Here is a 24,089-nt window from a genome sequence, read left to right on the forward strand (position 1 = left end):
TCACGAATAATGCGTTTACTTTCTTACATAAATTACATAAGAGATGAGCTCATTATTCCACATTCAAATCATATAAAGATTTTTGAACTCAAGTTTTTCGTTGACTCGCTTAAAGACAAACTTATTCTTACCAACATTAATAGCATTATCAACATCTTCCTCTTTCTCAATTCACGAGTTATCTTGGTACGAAATGGAGCGAGGTTATCATTCACAATAAAATATTTTTTGAAAAATTTATTTCATCTTCCTAAATTGGTGGTTAACACCATGTCTAAAAAATTTGGCAGTTGTTGTCATTGGGTCCAAATAGAACTTTGTAAGAGATTACATTTACTAAAATTATCTGCAGTAACTAAATCGACGATCTTCTCAGCTGCACTCACACCTTTGCAAAGACACTCTCAACTGGCTCCTCCACCACATCAAAAATACGCACTGTTTTTCTAGTCACAGAAGCTCCAAGCTTCTTTTTAACTCCTGGACAAAACAAAAACCACAGAGGAAGGGCGTTAAGAAAATGTTTTTGTGTATGTGTCGGCGTTTTCAAGATCGTCCAGATGGTGCAGGCACTCCCATCAAAACGCTCTCCTAATAAATTCCACAGGAAGATTGCTATTTTCTTTATCTCGCCGGAATTTTCTGTGGATGCAGAGCTCGTGACTCATCTCGTCCTGATTTTTAAATTTAAAGTCAATCTGAAGCGACTTATTAGACAGCCGGAGCTGTTTATGAAGTCAATCACACTCCAAAGAAAACAACATAACGGGAATTGCAGCTTAGTCGCACCTTAAAACTATGGCCGTTTTTCACGACCTAGATGATTGAGGGCGCTTAACAATTTTTTTATATGTAATTGAAATCTTTTCAACAACGTGCGCGCCCAGACTGAGGTCCCAAACCCAAAGTGGATATGTCCAGACAGGCCCAGACGGAAAGTGCCTATGTCCAGACCGTCCCAGACTCAAAGTGCCTATGTCCAGACCGTCCCAGACGGAAAGTGGATATGTCCAGACTATCGTGCGTTCAAAATTTTTCGTGCGTTCTTCGTGCGTTCGAAGACATATATGTCCAGACCATCCCAGAACAAAACAGTATATGTCCAGACCGTGCGTTCTTGTCCAGATAATCGTGCGCTCCAAATCAAATTGGACAATCAGCATCGAGTTCTAATTTTTAGAAATTTTTAAGTACTTGAACCCCGTCTTTACATTGTTTATCGTTATTTCGTCATAGCACATTCGCAAAGTATTTTTTATCATTGGGATAAGTTTTTTGGAAAATTCAAAATTTACCACCTTCGTAATTTTTTCTTTTCGAAAGCAAGTAATTACATCATATTGAAAAGATACTAAAATTAACAGCGATTTGGCCAATTTTAATTTTTATTTTAGAGTTTTTTGAAAATTAGAATTCACCAAATCGCCGTTAATAATAGTATTTTTACAATATGAAAAAAATCACTTGCATTAATTGAATACAAATTTTTCAGCCTAAGATTCCATTTTTTTTTTCGCATTATCATTTATAGGCAGTTTGGCGGGGATGCTGGCTCGCTATAATTACAAGTATCAATACTTTGTGGGCATGCGTTTTGTGGTAACATAAACCATCTGGAATCAATATCACTGATACAATATTTATGGTTGAAAGTTTGATAACAACTGTCTATTTCTCAAATGAATGATAACACAGTCCCGTGAGTAATTTTGGTGAAGGTAAAATTATTTAGAAATAAATGTAGTCATATTTCAAAAAAAGTTTTTCGGTTGAGGTGACAGGTGCCATTACGTACATTACACTGTAAATAATTAGTTAAGAACATGCGGTTAGATTATGCGGTGGGAGAACAGTTAAAGGGTGTTTTCATAGTTATTAAACAGTTTCGTAGAACTGAAAATTAATGTCAAATGCGTCCTCTGATTTTATCTTCACCTGTGATATCCCTGACCAACATCCCAAAGCAAACCAGTACTGATTCATTCTACTCGATTCTGTAATTTTGCTCTGAACAGTACGATATACATGTCATTTTTTAGACTTTTTATGGCAAAATCAGAACAAAAATTTAGGTTTCGCTGAATTTAAGCTCGGACCTACTGAGAAGCTGATACAGTCTGAGTGCTCAATTAATGGTCCACAAACAAATTTCTTTGTTAAAACCAAACGTTTTTTTCTCTTGTGGCTTAGATACTCAGAACCTCCCAACAACTATGGACAATTTCGAAAAAGAATCAATTCGAAAAAAATTAAAGACGCTGCATAAGCTTTAAAAGTACTTAGTTAAACCTTAAACTTATTAAAAAAAATAAAAGATGTGGATATCGATAATATATTTGGGTTTTATTAAGCGAAAAGTCAACTTTTTAATAAGTGGACGTCAAAAGCAGATGTTTAAATTCATAACTTTTCCAAGACATTCAGAAACGCAACTAACCGACAGTTGAAAAAATCAAAGTTTGAGTTAAGCCGGAAAATGTTTGCGATTGTCTCTGGTAAGAAGTATGCAAAACTGTAAAAGCAAAACTCCAACATGCGATGGAAAATAAAATAATTTTACAAATTCGGGTTAGTAGTGTAAGGATAAAAGAAAAACAGCAAGGCGGTAACAGCAAAATAATTGTTTTTCGGGGATAGGTCTGGAGAAGGGGTGAGAAAGTATGTTGAGTTAACAAATTTCTTATCAAACGGAAACGGATTTTCATTCAGTGTACAACTAGGATAAAATATGTGACGTATATGAAAAACTTCACCCGAAAAATGCTTTTTTTGTTTAATTTGAAATGTCTCCGAAGACACTTGCAGTTTGTAATTAATGAAAGTATACAGAAAAATTGTTTCCCCTTTGAACTTAAAAAAGCATAGATAACACCAACTTGAAAAAAATTTGATCCACATGAATCACAAAATATTGCACTAATCTTAGCAAAAAAATTCTTGCTAAACATTTTTAAAAACTTCCATTCCGAAAAAAAACATTAAACAATGTGTAAAAACAGAATCAACAAAAAACAACTCAAATTTTTAAAAAAGGTAGTGTCGAAAGACACTGTCAGTGCGTTAACGGAATCTACAAAGAAGAAAAAACTGATATGATGTTTTATGCCCCACCGATAGGAATCAATTAAAGTTTTCATAGAAAAGCTTTGTTCAAGAGAATACCATATATAGAATAGGTATGTGATATCAAAAAAGACATTTCTATCCATAGATTTCATCAACGCATAGTACAAACAATCGATTATTCAGAAACAGTTTTGCAAAACGTATGCCGAATGTAATCTGTCTCGCTCCAAATCAGCGAAAAAAAACCACTTGAAACCAGCAATACTCTTGAAAACCATTGATTACTTCAAAAATGTATGTTTGCTTTGGAGACAGAAAAACGAAAAAATTTCGTTTATTTCTTCACAAACTGATCAATCGAACATTTAGGAAACTTTTTAAAAAATGAATTAGCAAGAAACCAAAGATCCGTTAGCGTCATCGGGGCAAAATGGTTGACTATTTATTGCAATTTGACGTAGAGCGAACTAAAAATCGACGGAAATGACAACTTTTGAAAAAAAATGTGTTTAGGAAGACGCGTTATTTTTTTGAAAGGAAGATTAGGCTTTTCAAAAGGCTAAGCTTCTAGAGTTTTAATCTCAGTAAAAAATTTTCGGATTTTTGTCGGCTTCCGCTTCAGAAAAAAAAGACAAATAGTTTGGGTTATCAGGGATTGCAATATCAATCATATGCTTTAAAAAATTTGACACAATAGATTTCCTAGTAATTGATAAGTTTTACATGTTGAAATACTATTAGTAAGTGTGGTTTTCTTTCAAAGTCTTTGAAATGCAGAAGCAGTCAAATTTAAAAACATCTTTCGATATCTTGGGGAAAAAAGAGATCAGTGAGAAATCTTAAACGGTACAGGTTTTGACGATACACATATGCCAACTTAAACGGAGTGACCGCACAGTATTTAATGTTTTCTCCAGAAAATTGGTCATCTTACCAGTTGATATCAGGAACACTGAGAAATATCAAGGGAAGAAAGCCACAAAAGGGTCAAAATACATGATCGTAGTCCAATAGAGAAAAAACACGGTTTCAGACGTAAAATCTACTAGCAGAAAAGGAACCAAAATTTTATTGGGTTCAAAAACTCAGTGTGACTTTATAACACATTAACAAACTTTTTCACAAAGCAATATACATTCAAATTATATGCCTGTGAGCTTTTAATGACCACAATGAGTTTTCCCGTGATAAACACAATGACTTTTCAGCCTTAAAGGCATTGAAAGAAAATGTACTGGGTAATATTGTTTTGCAGAGAACTCGAGAAAGAGGAAAATTTTCAACGTTTTTCTTAGCTGTAGTACCATTTGTTCAGGCGCTGTTTTGTGGTTAAAATGAGAGTTAAAAAAGCCCGAACAATTTTTTCGTGAGCGCCAAATGTCTTTTTTTCTTATGTTTCTTGAATGAATTAGTTTTGGGCTCCAAAAGTTTTTCCAAGAGATTAGGTAACCGTATTCGATTAAATAAAGCAATATTCAAACATGTCAAGGAAAAAAGGAATTTCACAAATTCAGAACAATAATGTAATTTTGATTAAAAGATAAACAGCAAGGCGGTAACGCAAAAATAATTGTTTTTTTACGATAGGTCGGGCGAAGGGGTGAAAAAATTGTTGAGTTAACGAATTTCTTATCAAACGAAAACGGATTTTTAGCCAGTGTATAACTAGGAAAAAATGTGACGTAACCAAAAAATACCCCAGAAAATTTCTTTGGTCCTTGGACTCCCCATGGCCCGGTTTTTTATTTTAGTTAAAGTGCATTGGAAGATACCAACTTGACAAATGTTTAAAGTAATCTCAACGAGAAAAGCTCTCGCTTAAGCTTTTGAAAAACTTCCATTTTTCAGTCAGTGCTTTAACGGAACGTATAAAACAGAAAAAAATTTGTATGGTTTCTTATGCTCCACGGATAGGAATCAATGGAAATTTTCAAAGAAAAGCTTTGCTCAAGAGAATAGAATGTATCGAATTGGTATATTATATAAAATTTGAAGTCATTTCTATCTACAGTAAAGCAATGCTATCTATAGAAGAAGATTTATAAATTCCGCTGAGTGAAAGCTAACCACAGACTTCATCAACGCAAAGTACAGCTCAATCATATATTCAGAAAAAGATTTGCAAGCATTTGACGAATGTATTTAATCTAGCTCCAAATCACCACAAAAAATATATCAAACCATTTTTTGTCTTTAAACCCATTTATTAATTGATGAAAAGTATATCTGTTTTGTAACCAGAAAAACGAATTGGCATGAAACCAATGATCCGTTGGTGTGATCGGGACAGAATGGTTGACTATTATTTGTAATTTTATATAGAGCGAATAAAAATATTGACCAAATTGACGACTTGTTTTAAATCTATGTGTTTAGTAAGACGGGTAATTCTGTTGAAAGCAAGATTGTTGATTTTTATAATGCTTAGCTTCTAGAACTTTGTTCTCATTAAAATTTTCCCCCAGTTTTCGACGGTTTCCTCCTCAGAAAATAAAAAAGACAATTTCTCATTTATATGCATTAAACATTTGACATCACAATAGATTTCATAGTAATTGATAAGTCTTACGTGCTGAAAGATCATTAGTAAGTGTAGTTTTTGTCAAATTCTTTGAATTGAGGAAGCAGTAAAATTAATCAACGTCTTTCGATATCTTGTGCAAAATAGATCAGAGGGATATCAAAAACGGCAGTCTTTGACGATACACATATGCCAACATAAACGGAGTGACCACTCAGTATATAAAACTTTCTCCAGAAAGTTTACCAACTTACCAGTTGATATCAGGAAAACAGAGAAATAAGAAGGGACAAAAGACGCACAAGGGTCAAATAAATCGACCGCAGTCTAAAAGAGAGAAAAGAAAACACGTTTAAGAAGGTATATCTACAAGCCGGAAAGTAACCAAAATATTATTTGGGTTAAAGACACAGTGTGAATTTATAATCAATTAACAAACTTTTTCACAAAGAAGTATATATTCAAGACATACGCGTGGGTGCCTTCAATGAGAGAAAAGAGTTTTTCGGGGATATTTATATTGATTTTTCACAATTTAGAGACCTTGAAAGAAAACGTACTGGGCAATATTGTTTTGTAGACAGCTCAAAGAGGAGAAATGTTTTCAAAGTTAGTTTTAGCGGAAGTAATGTTTGTTCGAGCAGTGTTTTGTGTTTAAAAAGAGAGTAAATAAAAACCCTTATATTAATTTGGCCCGTGATGTTAATTTTTATCCCCTCTTTTCAAAACAATACTCGTTTTGAACTTTTAAACGCACTTTTAAAACAGGGTGAATGGAAATGTAACTTCGGTAAATTTTTCATTGATATATGTAAATGGATTTCTTTTTGGAGAAATGTACACTTAATATTCAACTTTTGTAAACTTTTTTCTTGAACTTCTTTGTTGCTGAATCCTTTTTCTTTCTGGCGTTAATTCTTTGCAAATCAGATATTTTTTTCGGTTAGAAGTGTGATATTATTAATTGTTCTTATGTTTTGGGCAATGTCTTTCTATGATTTTTAACCTATGAACATAGTTTTCACTTTTTTACAGGAGGATAAGTGTTCAAATTTTTCATAATGAACTGTAATTGTTTGCATATTCGAATTTTCTATTTGATTTTCTATTGTCAAATCTGTGAAGAAACTTTTTTTTCACTAGTTTTTTAAACATATGTCCGTAACTTCCACATTCTATAATTTAGAAACATTTTTTGTCGCAAATATTCAATTAGTAGTAGTTGAGTAGTTTAGTAGTTTACGTAGCAGATTGTAGAACTTCCCCCTTGGTTTATTTTCAAACTTGTTTGCAGTTGATTTCCCTTAACTTTATATTGTTCACAGAAAAACAAGTCGGAGTTGACAAAAAGAATTTCACTTATGCTCAACTCTGTTTCACTTGATTACCCTCATATTAAATTTGGCGGCTGAGGCATGTCGCCATTCACTGAATACTGAAACCAAACTCTAACTCTGATTTGAAAAGGACATTTTAAGTAACATTTTGCATTATTAAACTTTGCGTCTAAGATTTAATAAGATCGCGGTAGTTTAACCACGTTTCATAATTAAAGAACAAAATTTTTTTAATTAGGTTTGAACACTCTCGTGACTAAATTGAGAAAACAAAAAACTTTTTTCCTGGAAATATTTGTCGCACAAAATTTAAATTTACATTTTGTGTCTTTTTTGTTACAAAAATTGCGGAGTTCATTTATTCATAGGTAAATACATTAATTAGCGGAGGAAACAACCAAAAATTTTGTGATTCACTTCTACAAGTTTTGTACTTAAAAAGACTACAAATTTTGCTATAATAAACGTTCATCAAGAAACACAATAAACAATATCAGCATTAACTGAGCTGTGCCTGCAGTTTTTAATGTTTTAAGGCGCTCGCTTAATCATTATAGCTTTATTTGTTAAAACGGTGTTGTGAAAACATCTGGAAGGTGGGTAAAACTAGGGCATGTGAAATAAAAAACAACATAGAGCGTACGTGAGGGTGTGAAAAACCAAAAAAAACATAACTAATGTTTGCCGCTGCTTGTTTACAAATAATCCAATTACCCAATTTGCATCATTGTTTTTACCCGTACAAAAATTAAAAAATACCAGGTCATTTCTTTTCAAACAAACATGAAATTCGCGGCAGAGTATGGTGCATTAATTACTTTATTAGCCTTATTTTCAACAGTAGTTTATAATAAAAACATTAACAATCAGCAGCGAGCTATTTTGGACGGCTATGAGTCACCCGAGAGACCATTCTTTGTGCAAATTTATATTGAAAAAATTTATATTCCAGACATTAACAAAACCGAAAAGTATATTTGTGGTGGAACAATTATCCACAAAGATTTTGTTGTCTCCGCAGCGCACTGTTTTGACCTACCTGGCCAGAGTAAGTCTCTCACAAAAAAGAGGTAATTTAATTTTTGATCAGCCCAGATTGTAATATTAATGATACATTAGCTGCAGAAGAGACACAGGCTTAGAGAAAGTTCGGTTTTCTCAAACTCATTTTGTCCCTTGTATTGTTTAAGACTGTAACCAGATCGTTCACGCAATAAATCATCTTCATTGCTGTCCCGCAAGACATTGTACCTGAGCTGAACGGTGTGAAAAAACTATCGAAACTTAATTTTTTGAGGTCAATGATTCGCTAGAATGATGGACCAAACAACTGATCAATTTAGAATGTTTTTACTAAAAAATGCAAGCAGTTTTTGAGAAGTTTGTTTGTGTTTAAGTTGTTAATGTGGTTTAGCTTCCGCTGAGATCTTATGGTTCTCTTACCCAGATTCAGGTCCTCGTTCAAAATCCGTGCCCATCCAGATCTTTTTTGCCCATAAAAATACCCAGGCAGACCAAAAACGGCCAGACTTTGCCTCGTTCAAATTATGAAAAGAGTTTACGATATAGTTTTTGGCTCGCTCAAGTAATGAAAAGACTCTCCAGACTTTGCCATTTTTGTTTTATTGAAGAAAACAAATCTTCAAAAAAGCCCATGACAAAAGTCAAGACCAAAATTCTACGGAACAGGCATAAAATTCAACGGCGAAGAACTTTTGTAAAAAAGTACAAATTCTTGTTGTTTTAAAACGTCGGAATGACTTCGGGTTAATGCTTAGTGTTGTCATTTATGAGTTTTCCTGAGCACCGATTCCTTATGACTTTTTGTACTATTAGGCGCATGTTTCAATCAAATAATTATTTAAAATATGATTTGTGTGTCCGTGTACATTCATGTAGTTTACAATCAAAAGAAAACGAAGATTGTGTCCAGAAATATAGTTGAAACATGAATCATTAACGCTGATTAAGATTATCGAAAATTTATATCACAACCGATCAGTTTTTGTTAAAACTTGACCTTGAGAACGTTGTTTCTTGGTATAGCTATTTAGCTTTCCATTGCTGATGCATTCATTTACAAAACCTACCTTAAAGAAAATGAAGTAAAAGTAAAAGTAAAAAACTGTATTAATGAGTCCTAAGCAAATATAGAAAGATTTTAACTCATATGATCTTATACGATCATAGTAACCACAGAAACCTGATATGAGATTCTTATTTTTCATTGCATGTTCATACTAAGAAACGTTTTAGGTCTTAGAACGTTCCCCCAGGAAACTTTTTTCAAGCAGAAATTGTCAAGAACAAAATGAATATACAAAACCAACTCCAACAGTTCAAATTGTCTGTAAGTTACGCAATTTTTTCAGCCATCATAAGCGCTTAACAATTTAATCTACGAACAATTTTTTCAGGGAGACACTAAATGTGGCTTATTTTGATACAAATTATTGTTTGATGTAGAAAATAATTGCGATCAATCGTTACAAAAAAATAGATTAACTCTTAAAAAAAACAATACGACAATTAGAATAACTCTTGAACAAAAATTCAAAATTCTTCTATGAACACTATCCGTATACACTCTTGTTTCAAAAACAAAAGCGAAAATCTCGTCTATCAATGAGTAGGAACACAATGTTATACTTGCAGTTATGAATGTCTTTAGGAATTAGTTCTTCTATGATTAATTTTGTATCTAATTTCGAAGGAGAAACACATAAACCCATCAAACCTTAAGGAGTCTTTAAAGGGAAACACAAAATAGTGAAAGCATACACAAAACGAAAATCGTTTAAATTTGAGAAATCAACGAGCTGTTTTTCAGTTTAATATGAGATATGATAGGTATGTAAATTTTGATTTTTTCTCTTTTTTCAAGTTCTTATTAATTGCAAAAGAATTGCAACCAAAAAAATCCGAAGAGTTCAACCCAGCTGGAATAATTGATTCCTGAATAACTGTGAATCCCCTCTTCCTTCTTTCTGCGATTTACCCCCCACCCCCATTTTTACACCGAAACGGCCATGTTTTTAAAATGCCAATCTAACGGTCTAGTGTTGTGAAAGAGCAAAGAATTAAGAAATGTAATTCTCGACTAATTTTTGGCATTTTCTCTTTTTTTCAGATATTGTTGGCTATCATTGTTTTTTGACGTTTTGCCAGTTTTAATGTAAGGAGATTGAATTTTTTCTCAGTTTTTGTGGATTCTGATAGCGCTTACAAATTAAACTGCGAAGAAAACAGCTGAAACTGACAAAAAAAATAAAGGCTTTCATTTTCACTGTAAAAAAACGACAGAAATGACGATTATTTGTTTATACGGAACAAAAAAATCTCATCACTTGTCATTACACTTACTTGAAACCATTTATAACGCCATCCGTGTCTCAGCAAGTAATCTTATAAGCTCTTTCGATAAAACCATAAGTGACCTAGGCTAGATTTTACAGAAACATGTCCCTTGCAGACCACTAGACAACGCGTATGGAGGTTTGGAAGATCCTGGATACAGATAACTAAAAAACTTTGCTCCAAATGTGTTTCATTGCATTTTTTTCTGTCTTTTTTCAGTGGTTACCAAAGTTTATGTCCTAATTGGAAGTTTCCTATCGGTGGCGGTGGATTCTTACCCAAATGAGGCTCACGGGAGACAGCATAGAGATTTTAACGTTTCCGCAATTGTGAACGACATTGCTGTTCTAAAATTGTTCAAACCGGTCCATGCAGGCCGAGTCTTGGCATTGTGCAGAAATGAAACATACTTCCAGTACAATACCCTTGCAGCATCTGGTATGGGAATAGTAGACGAGAATTCTATGGCGGCAGTTTTACAAGAAGTTCTACTGGTTGAAACGAAGTATATGTTTCCGTCTACTCTAGATAAATTTCTTTTAGTGTAGTTATAAGAAAACGAGATCTTGTAAGAGTTAGTTTTTCTTTTGAGATTTACGTACAACAGCGCAAAATTGGGTAATTTTATTACATGGTGCTCTGGTGGTGATCAAACTATCACTAATTCTCCTCAAAAAGGAGCACTGTTTTTAGCAGTTAGGACCAAAAACGGCATGCAAAACACATAGAGAGGTACCAACAAAGATATAGTGTTCCTTTAACTAAAAAAAGATTCCTTGTTTTTTTTCTATTTTTTTCTGAGGAATCAAGCGGTTCATTCCTTAAAATTAAATCACACAAACCAAAAAATCAAACACTAAAAACAAGCTAATAAAAAGTTTAAGACACAATAATAGTAGGCAAGTGGGATGTGATGTTTAATTTGACAATTTGACAGATGGAAGTTTCTTTTAATTTGATCAAAAAATCTCAAAAATGCATTGCGTCTTCGACTGCACCTACGACGTTGAAGAACATTGAAAATTCACTGCTGAAAACAGCCAAATTTTTTGAATATCTAACTGTCGTCAACAAGAGAAAAACAGTGTACCATTTTTTATGAAATTCACAATTCTGCTAATTAGCTGTCGAAACGTCATCACGAATAAAAAAGAACGAATTAGAACTAAATACGGAAAATTTTTGCATTCTTATGGACACAATTTTTTTGTTTTCATTCATTTGACCATCTGGAATCGCTAGTCATAGCGAATTTTTTGTTCAAAGATATTCTAGCTCACTTTTCGTTATTGTTGGATGAAATTCTAGTTTCAGCTAATGACTTTTTGTCAGCGCCATCAGCTCACAGCTGTTAATACAGAAATTAAAAGAATGCAAACGCGCTAAATCTTTTTTGGAACTATTTTGATAAGATTAGTAAATTTGAAAAAACATTGCTCTTTAAGTTTGGTTCACACTAGTTTGAACATTTTATTGAATAAAACAGTTAATTGGTTTTTTGTAGGTTAGAGTTAGGTCATTTCAAAATAAAGGTAAATAGCATAGTTTTAAGCCCCTCAAAATGCACCAGAAAATTTGGCTCATCATAGAACGGTCCTCTTTAAGCAACAAAAAAGGGATATAATTCACTTCGACAAGTACCAGGCATTATTTGTTCTCCGTTGAAAGAAAGACGCATTATAGCATACTGGATTCTTGTTCAAACATTTGATTAACCTCAATTTTCCACTTTTGTGACTGAATTCCCGAACTTACATTCTCATTTTGGAAAAGGAATATTTCAATCACCGTTATAAGGAAAAAAACATTTTGAACTGTTAGCAAGGCTCTCTTTTTCTTTCACTGTTGTCTAATAAGTTAAATTTTTGTGTAACAAATGCAATTTTATGCAGCAGGATTGTCAAAATTTTAGTTTTAGTTTTTCATGTTTAGGTTGGAAATCTCTGTCAATTTTTTTTATCACAAACGGGAAATTAAATTGCCTTGATTTTTATTTGAAAAAAGTTCAGTCATTTAATTACAATTTTGCTGGGATTTTTCAGTCACATTCTATGATTTGAGTAAGCGGGAATTTGTAATAACGACATACGTAGGGACATGTTTTTTTTACACAAAACCGCCCAAGTTACCTTTAACCAATAGGCGGATCACTTCAAGTGGTGTAACGGCTGCTCTCCTTGTGTTTCACAAAGAAAGTTTTACACCGCCCAGTTCGTTCTGAGTGGTTACAAAATCTGTCCGGATACTTCGTTTATGCAGTTCGCTTTTGTAACTGTATATCCGCTCTGCTGTACTTACCGTTGCATTAACTATTTTAGTTCGTAACTATTGGCTAATCTTAGTTTTTTCAACTATCAATTTGAACTGGATTGCTACAGATCACACAATACGGGATCTCTTTATGTATACCAGTTCAATTCGATAGAAAAAACAAATCAAAGACAAAGATATATGTCTAAGATCTGTTTGTGCAAAAGTATTTAAATTTAAACTTAGGTTGGCTTTTGCTGTTTGTACTCACAAGTTGAGAATACCAGAAGTTGGGGTTGTAACAGTTGAATTTCATCTCCAATAATTCGTTGATGCAAGACACAGTAACAGGATTTACTGCTCAAGAATAATATTTTGAATACAAGACACAGTAACAATTTACTGCTCAGGAATATTTCTAGTTCAAGACACAGTAACACGTTATTTACTGCTCAAGACAATTTGTTTTGCAATATTTTGCTGAGTTATACTTTCAGCCGTTTTCTGCGGCTACTACGTTGAGTTCTGTGTGTTGCTTTTGTTATTTCCCCCTTTTTCTCTTTTTTCTCACGTGACAAACTGTAACTAGAACTAGAACTATAACTATAACTATTAAATGACTAAGACAACAGAAAGTGTTTTGTTTCTATTTTCCCCGCCTATGCAAGCTTGTTATTCCTTAAGCTCAGCTCCAACATCGCCGGCCCTGTTTTCCTTCGTGAAAACATCATCGTCAGTTGGTAGTACTGGAGCGAGCTTCACTACGGGCCTCTTGTAGTATCCATCTTTTGTTCGGATTTTCGCTGATCGAATCACTCCGTCGGAACCTTCAAAGGTTTCGGTTATTCGACCCAGATTGTAATATCCACGTTTGTCACTGTCTTCCACTAACCACACAAGATCACCCTGCTGAAGACTTCTGTCCGTTGTGGTCTGCCATTTCTTTCGACTATTCAACGTTGGCAAGTATTCTTTACGGAATCTGTCCCAGATGAGGTCTGCGTAAGCTTGTGTTTGTCGGAAGAGCTTTCTATGATCAACAAATTGCTCTGCACCTGATAGATACGGTAAACAAAGGTTCTTGTTGCCAAGTAGGAAATGGTTTGGAGTAATAGCTTCTAAATCGGTAGCATCAGAACTGACTTGTGTCAGCGGTCTAGCATTCAGCGTCTGTTCAACAAGACACATCGTGGTTGACAGAACGTCCTCCGTGACTGATCGATTGCCCAGCACTGCGTACATTGCCTTCTTGCAACTCCTAACCAGTCTTTCCCACACTCCTCCAAAGTGTGGTGATGCAGGTGGGTTGAACTTCCATCTGATACCTTGTTGAATCAGATGTTCTTCAATTCGCACCTTGTTCCATGCTGCTATATACTCTGCCAGTTCTTTTTCAGCTCCAACGAAGTTTGTCCCGTTATCGCTAATCATTTTGACCGGTTTGCCTCTTCGAGCAATGAATCGCATAATTGCGTTCAGACAACTATCAGTGTCTAGTCTTGGTACAATCTCTATATGTACCGCTCGTACAGTAAGGCATGTGAATAGACAGCACCAACGCTTTTCGTTTCTTCGACCAATCTTTACTGTGAATGGTCCGAAATAGTCTACGCCCACATTCGAGAACACTGTTGATGCGACTAATCGTTCTTCAGGTAGATCTGCCATTACTGGTGCCTTTGTTTGGGCTCTTCCCTTTCGACATCGAAAGCATTTGTTTTTGATCGATCTCAAAGCATTTCGTATGCCTAGGATCCAGAATTTTTGCTGGACTATGTTTCTGACATGTTCAGTACCTTCGTGGTGATTATTCTTATGTTCATTTTGCAAGAATAATTCAACTACATGGTGCTTCCAATGTAACAGTATTGGATGCTTCGTTTCGAAGGTCAATTGACTTTTACCTATTCTGCCTTGGGCACGAATAAGTCCTTGCTGGTCTATGAATGGTGAAAACTGGAGGATTTTGCTGTTTTTTGGAACTTCCCTTTCAGCCTTGAGAGATTTCATCTCTTCAGTAAAGTGTTCTTGCTGCAGTAGTCTGAAGATGCTTGCTTGTGCATCCTCTCTTTCTTCAACACTTAGTGTTTTTGTTGCCGGTTTGTGTTTTTTGAATACCCGCTGTATGTATGCCATTGTATTTACTAGTCGATTGTAATTGCTGAATCGTTCCCACTGAATCATCGGCTTCTTCTCTTCAACCTTTGCTGAGAAGACCATTTGGTCGTTTTGTTCGTCTGAAGCAAATGTTAAAGCCACTTGTTCAGGCCATTCGTTCTCTCGCTGCTTCAACCAGGCCGGCCCAGTGAGCCATTCACTTCTCTTGAGTTCGTCAACATCGATCGCTCGTGTCCCGATGTCAGCTGGATTGTTAATACCACTCACATGATTCCATTGTGAAACATTAGTTGTATCCAAAATCTCAGCTACTCTGTTTGCAACAAACACCTGTTGCTTACGGTGGGAGCTGTGAATCCATTGCAGAACAGTAGTGGAGTCTGTCCAAAAGTTAGAACTGTGAATCTTCGATTCGTGTTCCTTCACTATCTGCTCTTTAAGTCTCACCGCCATCACTGCTGCTTGTAGTTCCAAGCGTGGTATGGAAAGGTGTCGCATAGGTGCGACTCTGCACTTTCCGATTACAAATGCTAAGTCTGCTGAGTATTCTTTGGGCTTTGAACGTAGGTATGCCACTGCGCACATTGTATCTTCAGATGCGTCGGCAAACACATGAAGTTCCCATTTGTCCTTGGCTGTGCTGAAGTATCTTCTATCAATGCTGGTTTCTGCTACTTCTGGAAGCTGTGCCTTCCACTTCAGAAACTCTTCTTCTTCGTTAGGTTCTACTGAGTTGTCCCAATGTTGTCCATTTTTGGTCCAGATGCTCTTCAGGAGTCGTCTCATATGGACACTGAATGGTGCAAACAGTCCAAGAGGATCAAACACTGAAGAAACTAGAGATAAGATCTTCCTTTGGGTGATTGGGGTCTCAACTTCTTTGCTTGTACCTCTACAAACCTGTAGACTATCATCGGTAATCGTCCACTGAAGCCCAAGCACTGATGACCCTTCCTGGCTGGGTTCTACTTCAACCTGCTTTGTTTTGCTGATTGATCTTAAGTCCTCTGGGATTGCGTTGGTTACCACGTTGCTGTTGGTGATCCACTTCTTCAGTTCAAATCCATGTTTTGAGAGAAGAGGTTGCAGTTGTTTGAAAACCTTGATTGCTTCTTCAGGTGTTTCGACTGACTTGATGAGATCGTCCATGTAGAAGTTGTTTTGGATTGTTTTTGCTGCAATTGGGAACTCGTCCTCGTTATCGATGGCTACTCGCTTCAGAGCGTAGTTGGCACATGTTGGTGAACTTTTTGCTCCAAAAACATGACGTTGATACTCGTATATTTGCACAGGTTCGTTCATTGTTGGTCGCCACAAAAATCTCAAGCAGCTTTTATCCCGTTCAGGAACTTGCACTTGCAGAAACATTGATTCAATATCTGCGGTTAGGGCAAATGGTCCTTCTCGAAATCTGAATATTGTTCCGATCAATCCGTGTAGTAGATCGGGTCCGGCTAACAACTTGTCATTTAGGCATATATCCTTGTATTTTTGCTGCAGCGTTGCAAACACGGCGAACTTTACCCGGTTTGTTGGGGTTTAGTACTGGATGGTGTGGCAAATACCATTCCTTTCCGAAAGTGCCTTTGACTTCCGATTTGCCAAGGATCTTCACAAATCCTTTTTCAACATCTGTTTCAATTGACTGTTGATACAATTCTTTTAAGTTTGGGTCTCGTTGGAATCTTCGTTCCAGTGAGTAGAGTTGACCAAGGGCCGAGCCGTAGTTGTTTGGGAGATTGGGTTCTGGTTCACTCCAGAGCATGCCCACTTCGTACCGCTCGCCTGTAAACTTTGTCGTGCTCTCTAGAAATTTCTGAGCTTGCTGCTCTTTCTTTGATTGACTTACAACATTTATTTTGGAAGCATAGGTTTCTATGTCCCACCATGATTGTATATTTTCTGCCACTTTCACATCTTCTGTGAAGGCAAAATGACAAACATTTTGACTTTTCTTGCCTGTCATGGGACCACTGACTACCCATCCTAATTCTGTTGAGACGGCGAAAGGCTCACTTCGTGTTCCAATCTTATAGTCCAATGGACGTTGAATTTCGTAGGCATCTTGTCCAAGTATGATACCTACTTCCATCAGGTTGAATGTTCTGTTAGTGAGAACATTCAGATGTCTGAATTTGTTCTTCAGTTCCTTGTAATCATATGTTGTGTTTCCCAACGAGATTGATGGGTGTGCAAACGCTTCAATCGAATGCACTTTTGAATGTAGTCCCTTTATTGTGATAGGAACCTTCTCTGTCCTCAAATCTTGCGTCCCATGTATGCCAGCTATGTTCAAGGTAACGTCCATGCCTTTGGCTTGTAGTTGATCCTTGACACTTTGATCGATGAATGATACTGTTGACCCACTATCGAGGAAAGCGTAGGTAGTCAACCTGTTACTACCACTCTGAACCGATACAGGAACTATTTGAAGAAAACTAGTAACTTGGTTACTCTGGTTGATTGTCGCTGCGCTAACATTAACTGCGTGACTACCCTCGTCCATTTGGTTTTCTGAGTGTAGCAGTCTGTTGTGCTTTTTGGTACATCCATTTATACCGCACGGGCGGACTTTACAATCTTTGATTGCATGCCCTTTCCCCAGACATCCATAGCATAAGCGTTCTTTTCTCACTGCTGCATAGCGATCGGTGACATTCATATTCTTAAATGTTGGACAGTTCCATATTTTATGAGTGCCATCCGCTAGTGGGCAGTTGTTGTTTTGCATTTGCTTCGTTTCGCTCGCATTCGAACTCGCAGTAACGTTTGACGATTTTGAGAATCGTTTTTCCTTGTTAGCGTTTGGTCGATCATCTTCCTTCCGTTCGCTCTTGGTTGATGGCATTCCTTCATGGACAAAAGCCATTCGAGCTAACCATTTTTCAAGGAGAGTGAGATCGGGCCTATCTTCTTGACACTCGTCAACGAAAAAGAACCACTTTTCTTTCAAATTTGGGGGCAGTTTTTCAATTGCCACTTGCAGTGTTGAACTTGATTGCAGATCGCCTTCATAGTTGTATTGCTTCAGTACATTAACTAGGTTGCTGATTGTTATTGAGTAATTAATTATAGCCGTTGAGTCGTGCATTCGAATTGGTTGTTGTTTGCGCAATATGTTAAGCTGAGCGTCGACAATTAGGTAAGGTCGCCCAAACTTCCGTCCCAGGAGTTCCCACGCTTGAGCGTAGAATTCTCCCGAATAGCCCATTCCTGATATAGCTGACTTTGCTTTACCTGTCAACAAAGTTTTCAAGTGGCTCATTTTCTCTGAGTCGGGTATATCGCGATGGTGAACCGTTGCTTTGAACATGTTCGACCACTCCGGCCACTCTAGGGGATTTCCATCGAATGAACTCAACTTCAACTTAGGTAGCTGACTGCTACTGCTTGGTTTATTGCGCTTAAACTTGTCTTGTTCCCGGGCTGCGCTGGCACGCTCTCCACTTGGTGACCGTGACTTAAGTACACCTTCGCGATTGAAGCTTACCCTGGGATAATTGTTGTCGATCCTGGTTTTCGCACGCTCGAAACTATAATCGTGCAAGTTGGAGAATTTATTCGAGTTATCGAGCCAACCGGAAACATCTTTATTCTTCGGGTTTTTCCAGTTGAATGGTGATCTACTTCGCATACTAGGGGCTGCACTATCATCAGAATCTGATGCTCTTGCGTCAAGAGCTTCTTTCTCGTATTCCAGTTTCAGTGCACCTTCTTCTTCAAAAAGTTGCATCTCCATTTCAAGCTCCTTCCTTTTCAATTCGAATTCAATTTTCTTCAACCTCATTTTTGATGCAAAGTCTTTCTCTAGAGTCGCAAGCTTTTCTGCTTTTTTAGCTCGTTTATCAGAGGAGGCCTTTGAATCATTGTCCCTGTTTGGGTTTCCATGTTCAGCAGTTTGTTGAGAAACTCCCACAACAGACTGTGAAGACTTAGCGGCAGTTGGTTCTGCATCGCTTGTCAATTGTGCGGTTTGATTCTGTTGATCCGTCATGTTTGTTTCTCCGTGAATGTATGGTAACCAATCTGCGTTTAATGTTTGCAAGAAATTTAGTCGGTCGGCTTCGTAACGTTCAAACAATTCAGAATCACGAAGAAAATTTGCTCGCTTTCGGTTAAGAATGCAAAGAGAGTCGTCAAGTTTCAGCACCTGTTTATAGATGGTCTTGAGTTTGCTTGATCTATCGTTGTTTCTGATTAGTTCCTGGCCTTCCTGAATTTTTGCTTTGATTTGTTTTTCGGAGTTGCTAATCTGTCTAAGCAAAATGTCCTGACTCTGTGGCGGAGTCACTGCGTTTGTACTTTGGGACTGCAGCTTGAATATCTACAGTACCTTTTGTTTAATTGCTTTAATTAAGCCTTGCTATTCAACTTCTAATGCACTTTGCCTAATTGGCTTTGCGTTGTTGAATTGCTCGTTGAGTTTTGTTCTCGTTCGTCGATGACTTCGTCACTTCGACTGTTGGGTTGGACAGCAGTTTATTCCACTGTCCGGGTCGGCGGACCAAATGTAACGGCTGCTCTCCTTGTGTTTCACAAAGAAAGTTTTACACCGCCCAGTTCGTTCTGAGTGGTTACAAAATCTGTCCGGATACTTCGTTTATGCAGTTCGCTTTTGTAACTGTATATCCGCTCTGCTGTACTTACCGTTGCATTAACTATTTTAGTTCGTAACTATTGGCTAATCTTAGTTTTTTCAACTATCAATTTGAACTGGATTGCTACAGATCACACAATACGGGATCTCTTTATGTATACCAGTTCAATTCGATAGAAAAAACAAATCAAAGACAAAGATATATGTCTAAGATCTGTTTGTGCAAAAGTATTTAAATTTAAACTTAGGTTGGCTTTTGCTGTTTGTACTCACAAGTTGAGAATACCAGAAGTTGGGGTTGTAACAGTTGAATTTCAGCTCCAATAATTCGTTGATGCAAGACACAGTAACAGGATTTACTGCTCAAGAATAATATTTTGAATACAAGACACAGTAACAATTTACTGCTCAGGAATATTTCTAGTTCAAGACACAGTAACACGTTATTTACTGCTCAAGACAATTTGTTTTGCAATATTTTGCTGAGTTATACTTTCAGCCGTTTTCTGCGGCTACTACGTTGAGTTCTGTGTGTTGCTTTTGTTATTTCCCCCTTTTTCTCTTTTTTCTCACGTGACAAACTGTAACTAGAACTAGAACTATAACTATAACTATTAAATGTCTAAGACAACAGAAAGTGTTTTGTTTCTATTTTCCCCGCCTATGCAAGCTTGTTATTCCTTAAGCTCAGCTCCAACAAGTGGGACTATAACGTAATCTTTTGGCGGCCAAATTAGAAGAGAATCGAAATAACTTTCTCGGCAATTTGACAATCACTTTTTGCTGAGCGTAAACTTTTTGAATGTCCAACCTATCTGCTTCTTAAAAAGGTTTTAAAACAAATGGTAAAATTTTAGTTGATTAGTTTTGATGACATGCACAAAAACATAAATCGAAGTCTTTTCATATCAATTTTGCTAGTGTCTATATATAGCGCCCCTACCAAATGAAACTTGATCTAGACGAACATTATCTCCACAAAATGGCTTGATTTGTAGAATATGGTGAAAAATGCGTAGTTGCTGAATATGTCACCATATTCAGCAACTACGCATTTGAGCATGTGTTAAAGCACAAAATTCGGATCTAGTTTTAAAACAAATTAAAGGAATTTCGATAAAACTTTTTCGTAACCATATTTCATATTTTGAGCCAATTTTACATGTTTTATAAAGCTTTTTGCGGAAAGAGACGAGTTAAATGGACCGAATGGTCCATCCCAATTTCGAAGACTTCTTATAAGATTTTTGCTATTATCTTTATTGACGGGAAGTCTGAACGAAGCATATATGCAATAATTCCATAAGGACAAGAAAATAGACTTTATTTGATAGCTACTTCTTGTTTAATCTCTTCATTCTGCAGTACATACAAATAGACTTTATTTGATAGCTACTTCTTGTTTAATCTCGAGATTAAACAAGAAGTAGCTATCAAATAAAGTCTATTTGTATGTAATGTATTTGTATGTATTAAATCTATTAGGTTGTAAATGTATTGTGTTTTCGTTTTCTGCTAAATTTTTGTTGTTTCACTGCTGAATGCAAAAAAAAGTTATTTTCAGGTAACCACACTTGAACTTGCTCAGATGAAAGCTTACCTAAAATACAGTTCAGGTGTATTTCAGGTGCTTTTACACCTGAACTTCACCTGAACTACTAGTTACTTTTTTAGTGTGTGCAAAACAAAATTGTTACCCAATAATTTGCTAATTCTGATGCTAGCTTTGACTGTATTGGCTTTGCGTGTTCATGAAGGCATTATTTATCATCAGAAAATCAGGGCACTTATTTCGATCTTTTAAGACATTTTGTATCGTGAACTGGACGGAAACATGATTCTAAAAAGCTACAAAGACAACTGTTACTTTGAAACGTTTGCTCCTGAAAAACAGATATGCGCTTGGTCTGGGTTCTCGGGCCGGGGCATCTGCAATGGGGACTCCGGTGGGCCATTGTACCCTTTGGAAATTGGGGAAAGGAAACCAAAATGTCTGTACGGTATTTCAAGTTATGTAGGTTTTGGGTGCGTGGGAGGAGGTGTATTTACGCGAGTGTCAGCTTACGCTGACTGGATAAACAAAACAATGGAAGAATTGTACAATGGAATTTATGATTGGTAGAATGTCACAGTTTCTTCAGACCAATATTAAAGCTCAATAAAACACTCTTTTTTTAAAAAAAATCGTCAGTCTGATCATATCAGCATGTCGAAGTAAAATACCATTTTTCGTGATGTACTACTCATACTATCCAAAAAGTCTCAAATTGGAAGTTTGAATTTTTCCGAAAGATTTGAATCGTTTGTTTTTTTTTACATTTAGTCTTGTATCGACGCTATTCGTAGCCCGGGTTGACCAACATAGACCCTTTTGGATACCATATCCAAGACATATATGGGAGTATGGCTTCTTGGATACCATATCCAAGACAATGAAAAAAAAAGAAAGTTTACTGAAACTACGTCTTTTGGGTCATAGTACGAGGCTCTTGATGCATAATTTGATTTGGAGAAGGAATGAAAAAATTGTTCTATGGTTTCTTAGAAAACATATCTAAGACCATAGACTTCTATGGCCCATTTAAGACCATAAACGCAAAAAATTTGCACACACTTTTTGTGGTTCGAATCACTTTGTTTTCGCTGAAAGGGGCTTGGCGGAGTGGAAAACGTATCCAGGGCACCTTGCTAAAGTTAAAGATTTCTATGGTTTCTTAGATACCATATCTAGGGCCATAGACTTATATGGCCCATATAAGACCATAAACGTAAAAAATTCCGCACACTTTTTTCTCTGGTTGGAATTGATTTGTTTTCGGTGAGAATTAGTTTGGCGGAGTGTAAAATCTATCAAGGGTACTTTTCTAAAGTTTAAGATTTCTATGGAGAATTCCTGTTTGTGTTGATTGGGAGTTTATGATGCCTACGTACACATTTATCATTCTCTCGTTTTTCAATTAAATCTGTAAAAATCTATGTACACGACTATGTGAATTTCGCCACCCAGTCTCAAACAATGAATTAGAACAGTTTTTTGTTCTTACCCGAAAGCTCTGGCCTTTATTAAGTGGTATCGCTTTTATGTCGAGTTTTCAAATGTAAAAAAATCCTCATTTATGTCCCCAGGATGAGGTGCTCGTTCAAAAATCCTTATGAAAATACCCATCCAGACCATTTTTGCCTATGAAAGTAACCAGGCAGACCAAAAATGCCTATGGTCCACACTTTGCCTCGTTCAAATTTTCGGTGCGTCTCATGTGCTCGTTCAAAAACGCTTTTGAAAAGATCCTTACAGACCAAAATGCGATATGATAGCTCCAGTGCCAAAATGTTTTGTCAATTCAACTATAGGACTTGGAAAACAGAGGAGTCATCAACAAAGGAAGGGTTCAAGGGATGGTATGGCAAAAGTTTGAAATTGAAAGGGCCTAGTACAGAAGCGCAATGATGCCACCGTAAATATTTCACACGCCAATGATTGAGACTTCAATCCCCTCCCTCAGTGAAGATGTCTGTGTTAGGATGAACTCTTACTTTACCATAGCTTCAGGCCGACCATAGCCTGACCAATGCTGGCTGCCAAGTGAAAGTTTCAGACTCAAAAAAGTGGCCATAGTCACCAAAAAAGAGCGATGCTGCTCATAAAAAACAGTATGAAATGTGGGAATAATAAGAAAAAGGGCAGCTGAGATCAGGCTACGGTAGGCCTAAAGCTGTTCCTCTGCGATTACACAGGAACCAAATTTATTATTATTATTTTTAATTGGAGTTAGGTACGTGCAAAATTCGTCGAGATTGATGTACAAAAAGTTGATGTTCAAAAGTTGTTAAATAGAGACAGGAAAAGTTTGTGATGAATTTTTCCACGTTTTTTACACTAAAAACTTGTTTCTACAATCAGTAGACCAAGTCTGTTAAATACTGAATAGAATTAGTTGGGCAAGCAAATGAAAGAAAAACTGATAAATATAATTGGGATCAGACAGATTTTTTCATGCGCACAGAAAAAATGAATCAGGATTCCTTTATTTTCTTTTAATTTCTCAGTTTTAGTGCTGTGGCGAATAACAGACAACACCCTGTGAAAATTTATTTTTTCATCTTCTAGCGCTTCATTAAAAGGCCGCTTCATTAAGTCAAGAACCAAAATTTGCAGCTGTTTTTTAAATATTTAAGAACATATATGGTTTCTAAGAAACCAGATCAAAGACCATATATGGTTTCTTGGATACCATATCTAAGACCATACATGATTTGTTCATAGCATATCAACGATGATTATCAAATCGACGCTTATCTAAGACCATTAATGGTTTCTTGGATACCATACCAGATCATACACGAAATCAAAGCGCTTCGTCCATGGAACCATATATGGTCTTAGATAGGTTTCTAAGAAGAGCCAACCCGGGAGTGGAAAACAGTTATACCCAATCTGAGGCCCCAGACGAAACCAAATATGAAGTCAAAAGATAAACGCAAAATACTCTTGACATGAACGCGGGAAAGTTTGGACAGGGACGCACAAAAGTTTGCAAATGAAGGCACAAAGGTCTGGATATTAATTCAATGAAGCCTGAAAATGATTGGACGACAGCGTGATGATCAGGCGAATGTCTACCCGTACCTATCCCCTAACCCCAAATGCGTTTCAGTGCTGGGCTCGAAATAAAGTTCGGTACGGGGATCGAACCGAAGATCAATCCCTCTCCGGACGTTTGTTTTCCTTTCTGCTCCAACAGAACTGTTGGGATCCTGTTTTTTGCGCCGTTAATATAAGCTTGAGAGACGCAAATTTTAAGCCAGAAAGCGTGCAAAATATATTACATCGGAATCCTGCATT

General features: G+C 36.4%; 1 protein-coding gene across 1 annotated transcript in view; it reads right to left on the bottom strand.

The window, feature by feature from the left end:
• The window catches only part of LOC142351147 (uncharacterized), a 297,047-nt gene extending 289,938 nt beyond the window's left edge, over positions 1–7,109 (bottom strand). Inside the window, exon 1 of the mRNA XM_075403262.1 lies at positions 7,099–7,109. The gene's annotated coding sequence lies outside the window, so the exon portion shown is untranslated. The remainder of the gene's footprint in view (positions 1–7,098) is intronic.
• Between the last annotated feature and the right edge of the window lie 16,980 nt (positions 7,110–24,089).

The sequence above is a fragment of the Convolutriloba macropyga genome, chromosome 12 (assembly GCF_964194025.1).
Source record: "Convolutriloba macropyga chromosome 12, txConMacr16.3, whole genome shotgun sequence".
In the NCBI taxonomy this organism is placed as follows: Eukaryota; Metazoa; Xenacoelomorpha; order Acoela; family Convolutidae; genus Convolutriloba; species Convolutriloba macropyga.